At 50.2% G+C, this 17,626-nt stretch overlaps 1 protein-coding gene across 2 annotated transcripts in view; it reads left to right on the forward strand.

The window, feature by feature from the left end:
* Positions 1-17,626, forward strand: part of ANTXR2 (ANTXR cell adhesion molecule 2) — a 74,027-nt gene that overhangs the window by 49,615 nt on the left and 6,786 nt on the right. The gene's annotated exons all lie outside the window — the stretch shown is intronic.

Below are 17,626 nucleotides of genomic sequence, written 5' to 3' on the forward strand. Positions count from 1 at the left end.
CACAGAGCCACCAGAGTGGCACAGCAGGAAGGGTGGCACACCGGGCAGTCTGTGCCATGAAAAGGGCCTGGTGCCAGCCTGGACACGCAGCACCAACACGGGGCTCCCGGAGGCAGAGAGAGGGGTGTGCTGGATGTGGTGCGCTCAGGTGGAGAACAGGACACAGCCCTGTGCAGGGTGAACTCTGTCACAGGCACACCAATTGCTGCCGGAGCCAGCTGCTTGTAAGAGCAGAGGCTGGCAATAATGTCCATGCAAGTTGCCTCTTAGAGCTTTGCACTTCCACACCAATGGCACCATGCACAGAACAAAAAGGTGAGGAAGTGTGTTCCACAGACAATCCTTTCTCCTGGAACATCTGTGGCCACTGAAAAAGGGGCCTCTCCCCCAAATGCTGCTCTGATGAGGACACAGAGCTGCTGTCTGCACCTGTGATAGTGAAACCAGATCAAGTATTTTTGATTGCTGCTCCTCAGGAAAGTATCACTTTGAATGTCAGCATTTATCTCCTGGGCCCACTCTGCTTCCTGTCTGTGGCACTTGGGAAGAGCCAGGGGAGCAAATTCTTTCCTTTAAATAGTGTGCACCACAAAACATGAATGCCACATAAAAGGATGAGAGGGCTTAAGGGGAGGGAGTTACACATGGTAGAACAGGAGGTGATGGGAATTTTGATTATATTCCTGGGATGAAGTTTGGTGCTGTTTAAAAGGACGAAGAGGTGAGACTAAGGTAAGATAAGTGTTGGAAGCAGCAGAATGGCCAAGTGCCCTGCTGCAGGTGGAGAGCACAGCTGGATACAACTGTTAGCATTGTTACCTCGGCAGGTTAGTCACCATTTGCATGAATGATGCATGTGACATGGAGCAGCAATAGCAACAGCAAATCTACAAATATATGGCACAATGCAGTTTAACAGGTAAATTCATTGTACACAGGAACATAGATGTGGTGCCTTAAAGGCTAAAAAAGTGTCAGTCAGGCCCTGTTTTGGGGATAAAGGCAGGGAATTCCTGTAAGGATTGCCCTGGGGCAGGCTTTGTGGAGCCATCCTGCAGTCAGATACCTGCCTTCTCTGGCCAGCACCTCGGCTTGTGAAAAACAGAGTGGTGGCTCAAAGGAAGAGAAGTGATATTTGTGCCTAAAGGAACGGTGGGTCAGATGTGACCTGTGTCACTGCAGAGTGCCATTTCTGTCTGTGCAGTGTTTGCTGTCTCGGTGAAAAAATGGCGTCTTCTTCCTTGTTCCTGATACACTGGATGGAGATGCCATGGTGGGCCCTGGTGTGTGTCAGTGCATGTGTGTCAGTAAAAACACACACAGACACACAGACACGCACTCACACACAGCCTTGGAGTTGTTCTGTTTCATCGTCTTTCTGTTGCTGTTTAAGAACGCATCAGTTCCATTCGTGGAAGAATTCCCTGCTGAACTGGAGTCCTTGATCAGGCAGCTGGAATTGAGGCACGAAGTATGAAAGCAGGGCGAGCGCTGGCGCATCCCTGCGCTGTCCCGGCTGTGCCGCGGCGAGGCGGCACCGGGAGGCTGCCGGCAGGGCTGGAGCCCCGGGAGCCGCGGCTGCCGCAGGCGGGCAGTGCCCAGGTGTGGGCACACGGAGCAGGCTGCGGGCACAGCTGTGCGGGCCACGGGGCAGGCCGGGCCACGGGGGGCCCGGGGGCTGCCACACTAAAGGTAGCGCGGCTTGGACACAGCTGCTCCCCGGCTCGCCTCAGGCACAAATGCAGAGATGCAAGGCGGGCTGGCTGTGCTGGGGGCCGAGGACACGCAGCCACTTCAGAGACAGCTGCACGCCGCGGCAGCTGCGTCGGGCTCCCAGTGAGGGACAGGGACAGCAGGTATGGATCCAGGGCCCCACAAACAGCCTCCATTAAGCCACGAGCGCTTTTGAAGGGCTCCCATCAAACAGAGCAAGTCCGCAGCAGGAGATTTCGGCTGCAGAGCCATGTGGCGTTTGCTGCGCTAACAAGGTAATTTATAAATGATGCATTACCCTGTGTCTGTGCTCCTAGCTAGACTTCCTTCCTTTTTTTTTTTTATTAAAGGGGCAAAGAAAACTGAGCTGGAGCAGTCTGGGCTACTTGAATGAACCTGTTTAGTGTCTGAGGGTCTGCACTGAACTTCTTTTCCCAGGAGTCTGGGGCTGCCCAGGAGCACAGCCTGGTGCAGGGGCACAGCGCCAGGTTTTTCCTCTAAATGCTTGTGTTTGTTTAGCAGCAAGAGGTGATCCTCAGTGGTTTGGACTCTTTGTCTGAGCTTGCTGCAATGTGATGGTGGCTGAGGCTCTGACCCTGTGTGCATTTAGGCACACTAATGTCTTAAAGTCCACATATAGCCCATGGCACTTGTAGTGAAGATTTTGCCCTGTCAGGATGGAAACAGGAGTCAGTGGTAAAAGAAAAGGAAGTGTACTTCACTCTAGAAGAAACAGAGAGAGAACTGTAGAATGCTTTTACTTCCATGTACAAACCAACCTTTTAAAAAGGAAGACACTTGTAGTTGTTTGCGATTTTAAGCCTAGCATTTACCTCCTTTAAAGGTCTTCTCTAATAATGGCTGCAGAGTTAACACAAACATCTGTTTAAACTGCTACTTCTCAGCATGTGTGCATAATACAAAAGTACGACGTTCTGCACGTGTAAGATGTGGATAGCAGTGCTCCCTCCAAAAGGAAGCTCCTGGTCACTGGAGTCAGGGGCTCGCCCTGTAAGCCGAGCTGCTTTCAGGAGGGTCTGCCTGGCTGCCTGGCAGGTGCCCACCCCAACCAGAGCAGCTCTCCTGGCAGTCAGATTTGCTGGCACTCAGTGGAAGCGGGAGGGATCATCTTGCTGAAGAGAGGATGTTGTGCTGGTGTCAGGAGAAACAGGGATGTTTTCCCAACTACGTAGGAGGCAGTTCTTGGCACTGCCTCCCTTGGTGCAGATGAGTCTGCTGCTCTCTTAAATGAGCCTTCAGGGCTCATCCCTCTGTGAGCATTGCTAGGGAATGAGAGAGCAGGAGGAAACCAACCTGCCTGGCAGTTCCAAGGCCATGCGGCACGGGATGGTGACCATGGAGAAAGGAACGCCAGTGCAGGGCCAGCATGGATGTGCCCAGCTGTCCCACAGCACCCCTGCCAGCACATGGGCAGGGCAGTCACCAAGGAAAGGCAAAGGAAACCTCTCCATGGGCAGGGAAGGGGCTGGGAATCAGCGAGTGTTTCACTGTGCACGATTCCCGAACAGCAAACACTTTTGTTTGCCTCATCCTCACGACACCTTTCTCGTGGAGTGAGCTGCAGCAGAGTGAAGCACCAGGCCTGCTTCCCTGCCCAGACTGTTCCTCCCCTGTGAGCTGGTGGCGCAGGGCAGCTGTCCGAGCGGCTGGCCGGGACTCAGGATGGCCGCTGAGCTAATCTCCAGGCTTTGCAGATGAAGGAGGCAGCAGATAACAGGATTAAAGTTTCCCGACCCAGGGTTTTCACAGCCTGAGACACGGGTGGAGGGGGAGACAGAATGACTTCTGTCATTAATCTTAATTGATTGCCAAGAGGTTTTTAATCTGGCTTATTAATTAGGAAGGTCCTTAACACACTGTCTACATATCAACATCAGATGCTCTTTTGGGACTTTGGGGACATATGGCCTATCTATATTTACATTCACACAATTTACACATACATACATCGCTGTATGGGAGCTGCTCGCACGGGTAACGCACGCGGAGCGCTGAGGAAGTGTTTGTGTTCACACACTCTTCAGAAAAAGGGGATGGAAATGAAGAAATACCTTGCACGAAGGTTACATACCCACACGATGAACTCACATAGCTCTGTTTATATTGATATGCATATTAATCCAGATCAATTTTATGTGCCATTTATCTAGATTAGTGTTCAAATGGCATTCTTGGTTTGGCAGATTGAAGTGAGAGGCCCCAGTGTTCTCCCACAGACCAGGCTGTGGTTCCACTGCCGTCTTGGAGATCAGCACAAATACTCGCTGTAACAGTCAGGTGATCCTGGAAATAAGTGACTGGAGCCAGAGAGGCTCTGAGATAGGAGGCAGTGACAGAATGAGGTGAACAGAACTAGGCTGGTTTCCCTGTCACTCACTGGGCTCTGCTCCTCTAACCAACAGCAAAGGCATGTGAAAACACCTTGGAAAAGCTGTTTTTAGAAAGTGAGTTTGTGTTTCACCTGGCAGGTGTGGTGTCATCTGCAGTAGCTGTGGCAGCCCGAGCTTGTTCACTCACCCAGGGAGAGTTGTTACAAACCTGTGGTAAACTGCAGCTGCTGGAATTCAGAGGATGCCCAGATATGCCCACCCAGGCCCTGCCTCACCTGGGACTCTAAACCTGCAAGCAGTTGCACGTATTAATCCTGTCGTGCACAACATTGTCCATATGAAGGTGGGGGGAGGAAGCTGTTTTCCCCTACAGCTCTTCAAAAGTTGGGAAGAACTACAGCACACATGTTGCTGGATGTGACTGCTGCATGGGAAAGGCAGACAGTGGGGAGGGAGAGAAGGAAAGTGATCCAAAATTATATATTTACTGCCTCCAATCTTATTACTGTATTCCCATAATTCAAAATTACTTTTGTTCTGAAATTTGTTTTTGCATGTTTAAGTCCATTCTGAACTACAGATCCATAAAACTTTAACAGAACCCCCATAACACTTCAGCCGTTTGCATTTTAAACTGGCCAGGTGCTCCCCAGGCAGAGCATTTCCTGACCACTGACTGTGGGCTGGCTGTGTCACAGTCTGCTGCAATTTAAACAGCAGCGCCAAGGAAGTGAAAGCTATTTGCAGCCGTGGTTACTGCTGCTGCTCCCTGGCACAGAGGGTTTGTGGGTGCACACGGCTCTGTCCCCTCCCAGCCACTCCAAAAAGAATTCTGTAACTTCTAGAGCTCCATGAGATCAACCACTGCAGTTCAGGTGGGCTCAGCTCCTGCCAGTTCCAAGCTGTGCTGGAAGGTGCCAAGGAAGAGGAGCAGTGTCCCTGGCCTGCAGCCTCAGGATGTGTGACACATCTTTCTGTGAACACAACCTTGGGGATGGGGTGACAGCACCTCCCTGCTGCAGCTTTCTGGGTGCTCTGTGGCTCAGTACCGCTCTTTCCTTAGGTAATGCTTGTTTCTCAGATACGTTTCTGCCTGCAGTGTTCCCCACAGCCTTGCCCTGTCTTTAGTACTTAGTCCAGCAGGCCGTGTAAAGCAGTTTGATCCAATCAGAAAGAAGCAGATTTTCCTGGAGCTCATTATCACCTTTTTGCAGTGAAACAAGAGAAATTCTTTACTAGAGTGAAAGTTCCCTTTCCAGATGCAAACTGTGCCTGTCTGAGCAGAGGTGAAGGTGCAAAGCACACAGGAGCTTGTAGCATGTTCTGTATCTTTCTGTACTCAAGTAGATGGATAACATTTTACTTTACATTATAGTAAAACAGAGAGCCTGCTAAAATCTGGAAAGGCTGTAAAATGAGGAGCAGAATAAGCATATTTTGATCCAAAAGAAAATTGATTATTTAGAGTTGAACATTTAGAGCAGCACCCCAAGGGCTCTGAGGATGTCACTCCATTCTGGGAAGGATGTCCCCAGCCCAGCCAAGCCCCCCTGAGTTAGGGAATCCCCCAGAAACTCTGAGTAGTGCCACTGGGCCCCCCCCCACTCACCCAGGAGACAGAGAGGATGTCTGAGGGCAGCCCCTGTTCCAGGGCTGCCTCACTGCCTGGCTCCAGCTCTGCCTGCCCCCTGGGAGCTGTGGGTGCCTGTCTTGAACCGGAGTATCTCCCACAGCCCAGCTACAACCACTCACAGGCCATTTGCTGTTCTGCCTTTACTAACACAGCATCTCTAGGCAAAGGCTCCCCACTGAAGTGGCCAGGCAATGCTGGCAATGCTGGGAATGCCCCTCCCACGCTGGGACAGCCACGGGTCCCCTCTGGTGACACCGCCGTGCCTCAGCAGGTGCTTACAGGTCATGGGGCCAATCAGCTCCATGATTAGGGCAGCACAGTAAGGTTCTGCCCTCTGGTAACAACATTTACAACAAAAAGGAAAGGTGTTGGAAGGATTAGGAGAATATAATGGATATAACTTTTCCATTGTACCTAGGAATCTGTGCATTAGAACTGTGGCAATTCTTTGAAAGAACTCTCTTCCTCTTTCCTTCAAATTTTTCCTATGCTGATTGTAATTAAGGCCCTTTCCTTCCAAGCCAGCCACATGCCCAGCTGGCACTCTGTGAATGCTCCGAGGCACTCTCAGGGCATGTTTGATGTCAGTGTGTCCTGATTTACAAACCCATAAATGCTCTGCTTAGAGAAAGGAGAGTAATACTAGGGTTTGGCTCAAAGAAGTCAGGAGTAATGCTGTGTGCTGTGTCCCCCTGCAGGAGGGAGGACGTGCCTTCCCACTGGGGCACAGCCATACATCCCTAAACGCAGTGTGTCCTCTGGGCAGAGCAGCAGAGCTCTCCGGAGGGACAAGGGGAACTGAGGCACATGTGCAGAGGTGATGTGAACCCCAAGTAATGAAACAAACCCATGGGCAGGAGGGGGAAGAGATGGCCCTGGTGAGCTGAGTACCAGCTGGGAGCAGAGGGTCACTGATCCAGGTAAGGGGGTTCAAAGTGCATTTCTAGGGGATGGAGATGGGAGAGTTAAACGGTAAAATCAGTGACAAGGGCATTTGGTGTGGAAGAAGAGCAACATAAACCAGGTTTTCTCCCATCAATATGTTCTTATTTGTTGCAGAGCTTAAAGGGTAGAGATTTCCCCTCATATGCAGACAAAAGTCAAGTCAGACCTTATGCCAGCCTAGAATGAGCTATACAAACCCACCTGCATTTATCAAGGACTGCACTGCTTAGGTATAAAGTTGTGGCACGAAGGCTTTGTTCTTGAGATGGCTCTGAAGAGCAGTTTTGTGAATAACTGCTTCACGCACTGCGTTCGGGCTGAGCCACGTGCCCTAGACACATGGCACCACCTGTCAGCCAGGAGAAATACTGAAACTACTGTTCCCCTGGTTTGTGCAGTGCATGCTCAGGAACAGCCTTTGCTGCGCTTTTGTCAAAGGCTGCTGTCACTGGAGCTGGTCTGGAAAGGCCAGTTTGGTGCTAAGGAGATGGCTGGGAGCAGGGAGCGGGAGATGGTGCTCTGGGGTTAGGGTCTGTCCCCCGCCTGTGACTCACGCAGACCCCACCTGCAGGAGCAGCAGGAAATGCGCCTGCTCGGGAGAGGACAGCAGAGCAGGCACGCCAGGGTGACCTGAGCTGGTCACAGCTGCAGTACAGCCGTGCTGCCTGCTGCGACAGGAAGGCTTGTGCTTCCTCTGGCACCAGGGCTACAGGTCTGTTTCCACGGTGTGACTTTGGTCACACACACCCCAGCTTCCTAAGGCTGGTATTTTCAGATGTGCTACTCAGATCTATTTTAAGGGTTCTTCCCACTGCAAGTCTGTGATGAGCATTAGAGCTTTAAAGCGCTGCTTTGGGAAGCTATTATCAGTTGGTATTAATTATTGAACACTACACCTTCTGGAAAAGTTGTTTCATCACTGGAAAGTGACCTTGCTAGAAGAGGCAGAGGGAGAGAGAGCCGTATGGTGCCTCCTGAGAGCAAGTGGAGTGATGCGTGGCAAGAGAAGACACTAAAGATTTATTGTCTGTGGCAAAAGAAACACAGATCTCTGCTTGTGCAGTAAGTGTTTTTGACATCATACGCCATAAAGAGTGATTGGATGCTGTAGTTAAAAAGTGTTTCACTGAAGGGAAATAATAGACATTTTCACAGTGCTGTGTCTATTAAGTGTCCAACTGCGTGGCTGCGCAGCTGAGCTGGCCCTGAGAACTCCAGTGTCAGACTTCAGGTAGTTCTGAGTTAAAAGGCAGCTGGACAATCCTGAGAGAGGACACTGAGAATTTATCTGTCTTCAAAGAAGATCCCTTTTGGCCTTGGCTGGTACAGGTTGTTATTGCCTGACAGCACAACACTGGGCAAGTTCAACATCAGCACTGTTTGGATGCCTAACATGGAAATTTCATTTATTAACCTGGCCCTTGCCTTTTCCCTGCAATTTCTCTTTTTCCCAGCTGTTAGTGGAGAGTGTGCTTGTCTCCCAGTGGCACTGGGAGTTGGAGTTCTCCCTTTGCACCAATGGTTTAAAAACCCCAAGAGAAACAGGCATTCAGTTTAAAATAAAGGCTGGGGAGAAGCAAGCACTCAGGCTCACCTCTGCCCTGTGGCTGCCTCTGCCAAGCTGGAGAGCGAGGTGTAGCCAGAGTGCTCCTTGATAAATCATCATTAAGTGCACGTGCAAATACAGCAGCCAGGCCCAGGCGCACAATTAGGCACCTAATTATGGTGAAAATGCAATTGCACACTTTGCTACAGTGGCCCTGTGGCCTTAGGAGCTGGCCCCTCTGGGAAGTGTCCTGGAGGGGCAGAGGTGTTCAGGGCACTCAGAGCTGAGTCTGCCTGGGCACAGCCCGCGCTTGGGGCACTCCTCCTTATCCTCACAGGGGTGACAGTGATCGAGGGGACAGGCCACAGCATGGGTGTGTGACCCTCATCCAGCAGGGAAGGAGAGGGGACAGGTCCCAGCATGGCTGTATTGTTTCTGTCTCTTTCTGCTGCAGTTTCTTTTTGTTCCTTTCAACAAGGCAAAGAGGGGAATACCCAGCCAAGTGGCATCCGTGATTGAGATGACAGTGTACGAGTGTGTGACTGAAACTGCAGCGAGGCTGATTCCAAAGGAACATACAGTTTAAAGTAACTGCTGTTCTCTGCTCACGGACAGCATTTTCTGTAAGAAGATGTCTGATCTGGGGGTGTTGTCACTGCCAGGATCCTTGGGGAGCCAGATTGTTCAGCCACTGTTCAGGCCGGGCAGTGGGGGAGCAGCTTTAGCCTCTGTTGTTCCGTGCACAGGTGAGGTGCCACCGTTGGCTTCAGTTCTGTTCACCTGTGCCAAAGATTTTCAATCTGGACTTGAAACCTTAGCAGCTGACAGAGGAGCCCAGTTGCCAGTTAAGAAAAATGAAGTCCACTTGTCCTGTGCCTGTTCAACATCCTATGATGCATTTTCTTTATTCTTAGTCTTGTAAAACCTTCAGTCCCTTCTCCTGGTAATTTCTTGGAAGGAATTTGAAGGAATTCCTCATTTGGAATTGAAAGCTTGTACTAAAAGTCTGACAATAAGACTGGTTGGAGAGAATTTACTAGCCAAGAAGTGAAGATACAGTCCTACATTATAAAATCATAGAACTGCTAAAATTACTGCAGTTTTTAGTTTTAAAATGCGTGTACTTTATACAGTCTGAGGTGCTGCTCAAAGGAACTTGTTCTGTGTCAGGGGATCTTCATTAGGTTTATTCTGTGAGGACAGTAAAAGCAGGATTTCTGAATCCAGTATGGATTCAGGAGGAGAGAGGCTGCCTGGGCCTCAGTTCTGTCCATTTTCACCCCACTTGCCATGGTCAGGCCATAGCTGAGAGGTTGTTTGTGTTTCATTCCTGTGTTCACCACTACTACTTAATCCTAAGGAAAGCCATAATTTTGCTTAGGAAAAATGCACTGTTTCACATTTTTTTTCAGTTTCTCTCCAATGCTTACAAAGAATGGGTCCATGTCTCAAAATCCCACTAAAACATCCAGCACCCAGGTCAGGAATTGTAGCTGTATTTGGGAAAGCCAGTTTCACTGCACTTTGATCCAGGGTAGGTGCAAACACAGGGTTATTACCTGGCTTAGAGACACACCTGCACTTGTAAGCTCTTGCATCCCTGTCTCCTCAGGATTTCCCATCATTTGTTACCATCTCTGTGACAGAGGAGGAACAGACACTGTATTTTCTGAATGTCACTACCAAGTCTGCAGTGATTTATTCCTATAGGCTCTAACTGAATTAAAATCTTAATTAAGCTTATGCGACTTTTTCTTCATTTTAATTAGGAACAGCCAAATCACTTGTGTGGGGGAAAGAGAAAGAAAAAGATAAAGAGCAGCAACACTTTTTCTCTTGTGTTGTAGTATTAATGCAGCCGTGGTGAGCATGTCCTCCCAAAGAGGCACCACAGGGCTGGACAGGTAACACAGCACAGCCACTGCTGTGGTACAGGAAACCCCAGTTTTCCACAGAAATACTTTCCTTGAGTGTTGCCTGGTGTCATTACATGCCTACCTTCTACAGTCCTCACTTCAGTAAGACACCAGGAAATGACCCATTACAGCAGTGAGGTTTTGGTGCAGTCACATTGAAAACCCTCTGAGATCATCAAGTCTGGCCGCTTCCCCAGCACTGCCAAGGCCACCTCTGACCCAGGTCCCCAAGTGTCACGTGCACAGGCCTTGGAACGCTTCATGGAGAATGTGGCTTGTCTGTCCTGATCGTGTCCCACCTACAGAAAACCATCCACAGATCACACATGCCTGTGCCTTGAGCAAATGAGAGGTTTGTTCTAAGCTCTCCTAACTCAGCACATGCTGCCATCAGTGAAGTGGGAATCCCTCACTTGTAGCAGCAAAGGGATTTTCACGTGCTCCTCTTTCCGTGTTATCCTTTCCTTTCTCCCCAGCCAGCCTCTCCTAAGGCTGCAGCTTTGCACAGGCACAGGCTGTCTCTTTGTGGGGAGGCCCTGGCTGAGTTTGTGTGCTCCTTTACAGGGTGGAAGATGGTTTTTCCACACACTGGCCCACTGCCCTGTGGCAGGAAGTGGCCATTCCAGCAGTTCCCCGGTGAGCAGGGACATGTGCTTCCAGCAGCAAAGCTGCTGTGGCAGGGCTGGGGGCTCAGGCTTTCCCAGGGCTTCATGGGGCAGGAACTGTCCCAGGGGCACCTGGAGGCTCTCAGTGCTCCTGTGCATCTCTTGCTCAACATTTGCATGTTGACATTTTCTACTTAAGGGGCCTTTTGGCATCTCTGGCATTAATTTATAATGTGGTAGCGGGGCTGCAGCACTGCAGGAACAGACTGGACTTTAGGAAGACTTTGCTCTGGAATCAGACTGGATTCAGTGCAGAGACCGACAGCATTCCAGCTGCTCCTGCTGGCATTCGGTTTGCTGGATTTTGGTTTGTTGAAGTTTCAATTTTTTTCCCTGATTGTTTGGCTAGATTTTACAAGTGTATTTCCTAACTGTATTTCCTGTATCTTTACATTTCACACGTTCTAATGGAGTGTTACATGACACTGCTGGATTTTGTGCACCTTCCAACGTGAACTGAGCCCCAGGATCAGTCCAGGAAAAAAAGGGCTTGAATTTGTGTACTTGTTTGGCAGATGTAATTCACAGGCTCTGAAACCTCCTCCAGTTCAGGCAAAGGTACAATTAGAACCAGGGGGTTTTACACAAGCAAAGTGGCCTTAAAAGGGCCATTTATGCCACTAAGGCCTTGCATGGGCAAAGGACAGACCAGCTGGATTAAATTTTATTACAGCTGGTACAAGGCCTCTTACAACATGCGTGGGTCATTTAAAAATTTTAGAAATAATTTAGCTTCAATCAGCTCTTTATTAACTGCAGTTAAATGCATGTAAGCCATTGGAGGACAGTTCACAAAGCTATTTTTATTCATTTAACTACACCTGTTTGAAAATATAATTTGAAATATGCAACTAATTACAATAATTGAACCTATGTTTCATTTTTGCCAGAGAATTTTTATTTAGAAGTTTCTAATTTGCCAGTGCAGGCTTTAGTTCTGTTGTGCTTTCATTTCCAAAGAGCTGACATGCTCATCAGGGAAAGGATGTAGAAAAGGCACTGATCTACCCGTGTTACAATTAAATTCAGGCTTTGGTCCATGTGTGGCTGCAGCTTCGGAAGGCAATTGTGCACACCTCATTGCTTTTTAGTTCTGAGTGCTGCTGTGGTCATTTACCAGGTAATTCCAGAGACAAGGTCTAAATTACCAGTGATTTCCTAAAGTTTCAAATATCCCTACCTGGGGGAGGATGCCGGGGCATTGCCTCCTGCCTCCCAGACTGTGAGTGCAAGAGCCCTGGAAAAGCCCCAAAGCCGGGGGAGCAGGCGCAGGACTGCCACAGCTCAGTTCTGTGTACAACAAACACAGCACTGCCATGGCAACCACGCTGAATTCGGTTCTGGAACCGCACTGCCAAACCTGCCACCTTTCCCAAATTCACCATTAACCACAGCATTCCTACACCTTACCTCCAGGTAACCGTTCCCAGCCATTTCCCAGCTCTCACATAGGAATTTTTATGGGGGCTGTTCCTTTCCTTTGTCCAATCAAACCAATCCGATCCCTCAGGCAGCCTGAATCTCTCTAGGTGGGATAATTCGAATTTTTGTCAAATCCCTTAGAACTCTAGTGTCCTCCTCCTGGTGGCATTCCCAAGCGTCTCCTCGGGCAGAAGGCAGCTCAGAGCAAGGCTCCCAGTGTCACTGGGAGGGTTGTGCTGTGCCCACAGAGCTGCCAGCTGGATCAGGGTCCTCTGCAGGGTGCACAGCTCCTTCGGGGAGATCTGACTGTGCCCTTCCTGGTCGGCCAGCACAGCTAGGACTCAGGCTGGGCTCGGGAGCAGCCCCCAGGCTTGCCCCAGCTCTGGGAGCGCCCCCAGCACACTGTCCCTGGCAGTGCCATCCCCCAGCCCCGGCCAGCCTTCCAGGCCAGGCAGATATGAACCAGTGCACAGTGTGTTCCTTGGTGTTGCAGCGCTGCTGGATGGATAGCCATGCTGGCCTGGCCCTGTGCTGTGCCCAGGTGTGTGCCCCCTGAGCCAAGCCGTCTGCACTTCCATGCCCGGGAGTAAATCTGGGTCAGCCCAGCCCAGAGGGGAAGGGCGCTGGGCAGGGACCTACACACCTGGCACACGTTGCTCCTTTTCCTTTTGCATCCGTGCAGCTTTTGAATACCCAAGGCCAATTCCTGAGTTAGGTGGAGGAACTTATTTCCTTAATTTCAAAGCTGACAACTCCATCACCACCTCAACCAGGCTGTGTACAGCTCTAAGCTCTGGCCAGCCTTATCCATGCTTTAGTGAGAACCAGATGCTCCCTCTCTCCACAGCTCCTCTGAGTTATCTTCCATTCTGAAACTGCCCTCAAGGGTGCTTCCCCCTGCCTGGTAAAATACTACAGCAACCCAGAAGCTTTGGATAATGAAGCAAACATATTTCTGTGGTGTGGTGTGGGCAATTTTTTTTCAGTCTGCTGCTAGTTTTTAAATATAAAGTATAGCATATGTTTAACACAGAACATATGGAAGGAATGAAAAAGCAAATCTTGAATTCCAAGTATTGTATTCTAAGTGGAAAAGACACCACAGTGTGAAACTGGTCACTCAAAAAAATCAGAAAGATGTACTTATTATATGTAAATACTAATGAACTCAGTTATGAGAAGGAAGAGTTTCCCCACTCTGGGCAGAGTGCAGGCATACACACAGGTGAGTCCTGCTTTGAGAGGAAGGTGTGACTCCCCAGCCTTGGCAGGAAGGGTGCTCAGCTCAGGAGACTACTCAGCACCCCTGCCAGGAGCTCGTGTGCTCCCTCCCTGATCTAAGTTAGGCTGGGTAAGGCGCATTATTTTTCTGGACAGACTGAACACTGCAGTGATTTAATTAATTTCTAAGCCAGACAATTAACTTCTAGATTCTTAGCACAGTTACGTTCAGTGTGAGAACGCTTCCATTTGTATTTCTGTTTGTAGGACAGATCAATCCAAACTTTCAGCTGGGAGTTGATGATCTTGAAGTGCCCAGACTCTATCCACATGGACCTGGGTGCTGGGAGCAGTTCAGCTCCCTGGAACAGAAGGCAGAGGGATAAACCAGCACAGCCACCCCTGCACTCCCGCCTGCCCCCCACCCCCCGTGCTCACAGAACCATGGCACCGCTCGGGCCAGACACACGGCGCAGTGCAAAGCCCAGCATTGTCCCCAAAGTGTCCCCAGTCCTCCAGAACACAGGGAGAACTGGTTTGAATGCCATGAGACAGGTCTTCTCTCTTATTTAGAGAGAAAGGACTCAGCAGTGGCAGGGAAGGACCCCAGAGCAGGTCTGTGCTCCCAGACCCACCAGCACACAGGAAGTGTCAGGTGCCATCCTTAGTGACCATCCTCCTTCCCCCCTTTCTCTCCTCTCTCCTTTTGTATGCAGTCCCAGATAACTGCCAGTCACTTGGCCGGGCTGGCTCACAGAAGGTGCAGCAGGCACAGATGGCACTAATGCATAAATGTGATCTAGTGAAGGGATGCCAGCACCAACCCCCAACAGGTTCCAAGGAGCTGCAGTGCACTTAGAGGGATACGGGGATTGGCAAGGTGAAAGCTGAGATTTGCAAGAGCTCAGTGTTCCCAAATCAACAACAGAACCCTACAGCAAACGCACAGATTTCTTTATTAATTTAGCAAATGCACTTAATGCCACCATCCCTGGGTTTATGTGTAAGAAAGCCCCTCCAAAGCCCTCATTATAAAAATTAAACTGAGCAAAGGAAAAAATGGAAAAAGGCAAAGGTGGGAACTGAAAACCAGAACGAACTCTGATTCCCATGGGAGAGCTTCTGAGAGGAAAAGGTACAGAGAGGTTGAGAGTCAGGGGATCTGGACAGGGTCTGGTAGCAACGGAGTAAATGGCATAAATACTCTGCCCCTCCTCAGCACTTGGAGCACATAAACACCCCACCAAATCCCTTTTTCCAGTAGTCAGTGATAATGGACATTTAGGAAAAATGCACAGGGAAGGGAGTAATAAGCTCAGCCTGACCATGTTTCCATAGGACCAATGTCCTGACTGCTGGAGAACTGGGGCATCTCCATAGACACATCTGTAGCAGTGACTTCTACTGAGGAAAAAACATCTCAGGGAATGCAGCCTCCACCCCCAGGCCCCATTCCCAAGGCAGGAAGAGAGGACATCCCAGTGCACCATGCTGGGGGCTCCCAGCACTGTGTGTGACAGGCCAGCTTGGGGGGCCATGCAGGAGTCCCTGACAGACCAGAGATCCCTCACATCCCAGTGCCACGAGCCTTACATAGCTGCCTTTAAAGGACCTATTCCTCATTTTCAACAAGGCACACAGGAGCAGAAGCGGAGCCTAAAAATTTACAGAGCTGGTAACTTAGTGACACTGGCACCTGCAGGGGAATTGTAGCAAATGCCTTGGCAGTGTGAAATCAGAGAATGCTGCTAGGGAGTGGGATGCCCAAATATCCGGAAAGTATGAATTACTAATCCCTTTGGCATTCCAACCAAAGCCTAACAATGTTCTGGGGGGTTTGTCTGCAAGAAGAAGAGTTTTCTCTTGTGGTGCCAGGGAAGCTGACATGGCTGAGGGGTGGGGAGCAGCCTGGCACCCCATGTCCCTCCTGGCCCAGTGCTTGTTATCAGCAGCACTGAGGAGCTGTAGGGCTGGCACAGCTGGGTCACAGTGGCATCTACAGGGCTGCCACGTGCAGTGTGTGTGCAGAACGAGGGTCCTGCCGGGCTCTCCCTTTCCTTCAGCAGAGCCAGAGCCAGAGCCAGAGCCAGAGCCAGCCCCAGCCAAGTGTGTACAACTCCAGGGAGCTGCACCCTCCTCCTTCAGCCTTGCTTGTCATCCTCTTAAGAGTCCCCACCTATTGCTTCAAACAGAGTGGTATCTTCCCACAAAATTTCTGAAGTGGATTTTTTGGTCATAGTAATTGTATGATAACTAGCCTAAAATGATTCTCATAATGTCCTAAGTACCACAGAACTCGGCTGCCTTCTCTCCTTACAAGCCATTGCCACATGCCAGTCAGATGCTGTATAACCCATGGGCCAGGATCCAAATGCCACTGCTCTGTTAGGGGCTCAGAACACCTGGATGACCTGACCTAAAGCGGTAGAGCACCTGTGTCACAAATCTCTGAGCCATCTGAAGAGGAGAGTCTCTCTTCAGAAAGGCCCAGGTTAGAGAGTTGATCAGGTAAAGGACACTGGAAAGTATTCCTAAAGGAAAGGGATTTTAGGCCTAAGTTGAGGTCAGGATAGATGACAAGTGGAGTTTGAGGAGAACAGGTCTTCTGGCAGTTCTGGTATATCTGTTGCTATGCCTGATTTCAGAGAAGGACAAAATACCTTCTTCTCACAGTGGCTGCACAAAGGGGAGGATGGAAGAATAATGGGAGTGTTTAACTTGTGTTTTAGAGGTGCCATTCCTAAGAACTCCGTATTTCTGATATTCTTTGTCCTCATAAGTAAAAAAGGCCCCAAAGCACTAGGATTTGCTAATGTATGGTTTCACCAGGCTGATTCTTGATTCTATGAGACTTGAAGCCTCTACAGTAGCGGATTATCTTTCTTTTCTTCCTAAAAAGATGTACCAAACTCAGGAAGTTGTTTAGGATGCTGACATGAGGAAACTGCCACTAGAGATCAGGCCTGGTGTCAGTCTGTCTAGAGACCCCTCCAAAACATAAATGGGATCCCCATTCACAGCAGGGATTCATCCCAGAAGATCTGGGAAGAGCTCAAAGAACTGAGACATGTCTCGGAGAAAACCTCTCCCCTGTCCTTCCCCACACGCTGCAGGGCTGCAGTGTGGCACTCAGAGCTTCACCTGAAGCATGAATCACAATCCAACGTCAGTGTCCCGTGGGAGGAGAGGGAGCTGTCCCAGGGACACACTCACGTCACTGTGGAGCTGGCAGGATCCGTGTCCTGGTGTCCTGGTTTTGGTAGCACGTGCCCGAGCCGGGTGAGTGTCTGCACTGGGCAAGGTGTGCTGGGCCGGCGCCAGGACACGGAGCACCTTCCCTCTGGCACTGCCACGGCCTCGCTCTGCCTTCCAAGGAGAAGGAGAGCTGAAGGAGAGGAGAGGAGAGGAGAGGAGAGGAGAGGAGCCCTCCATTGACAGGTGCCTGCAATGGAGCCGAGATCATGTCCTTCAGGAAAGGGTCACAGCTTGCCAGGCCAGGGGGGCACTTCCAGGGAGGCAGCAGTGCTGGAGTGAGGGAGGCTCACTGCCAAGGGTCAGGGAAAGTGAGCTGGGGCCCTTGCTCCAAAGGATCCGTGCTGTAAAAACAGGGGCTCTCTAGGCCATTTCCACATCCTTTCCTTTTGCATAAGCAATGCTTGCCTTGCATGAGGAAAACAACAAACTCCTGCCCTCTAGAGACAGGAGACCTCCAGCTCTGCTGAATAAAATATTTGCCACAACCTCCTTTTGAAGCAGATGCTACAAATGCAGCCAGTTTTATCTCCCCCAAGGCCCAGAAGCCGGCTCAGCACTCCCTCCTCCCAGCCCTGGAAGGCCGGCTCACAGGACAGTCAGCTTGTCACAACCACTCTCAGTCAAGGCAGGAGTTATTTGGAGAACTGCTGAATACAGCAATCATGGAAAACTTGGCAAAGGAAAGAAATCCCTCCCTTTTCTCACTCCCCAAACCCATCAGGGCAGGAGAGGCAGCGCTCATGCCAGCCCAGCGCCTGCTCTTGTGCCACCTCCACTCCACCTTGTCCTCGACAGGGTGCAGGGCACCGGGACACAGGTGGAGAGCAGGTGGTTCTCGCTGGGTGCCACAGAACACAGGGAGCTGCAGAGCACACGGCTCCCACGGGGATACACCCCAGGTGACAAACACTCCCAGGATGGAGCAACTGTGCTCACCTGTCCATATGCCCAGTTCCCAA

The sequence above is a fragment of the Catharus ustulatus genome, chromosome 5, assembly GCF_009819885.2.
Source record: "Catharus ustulatus isolate bCatUst1 chromosome 5, bCatUst1.pri.v2, whole genome shotgun sequence".
Classification (NCBI taxonomy): Eukaryota; Metazoa; Chordata; class Aves; order Passeriformes; family Turdidae; genus Catharus; species Catharus ustulatus.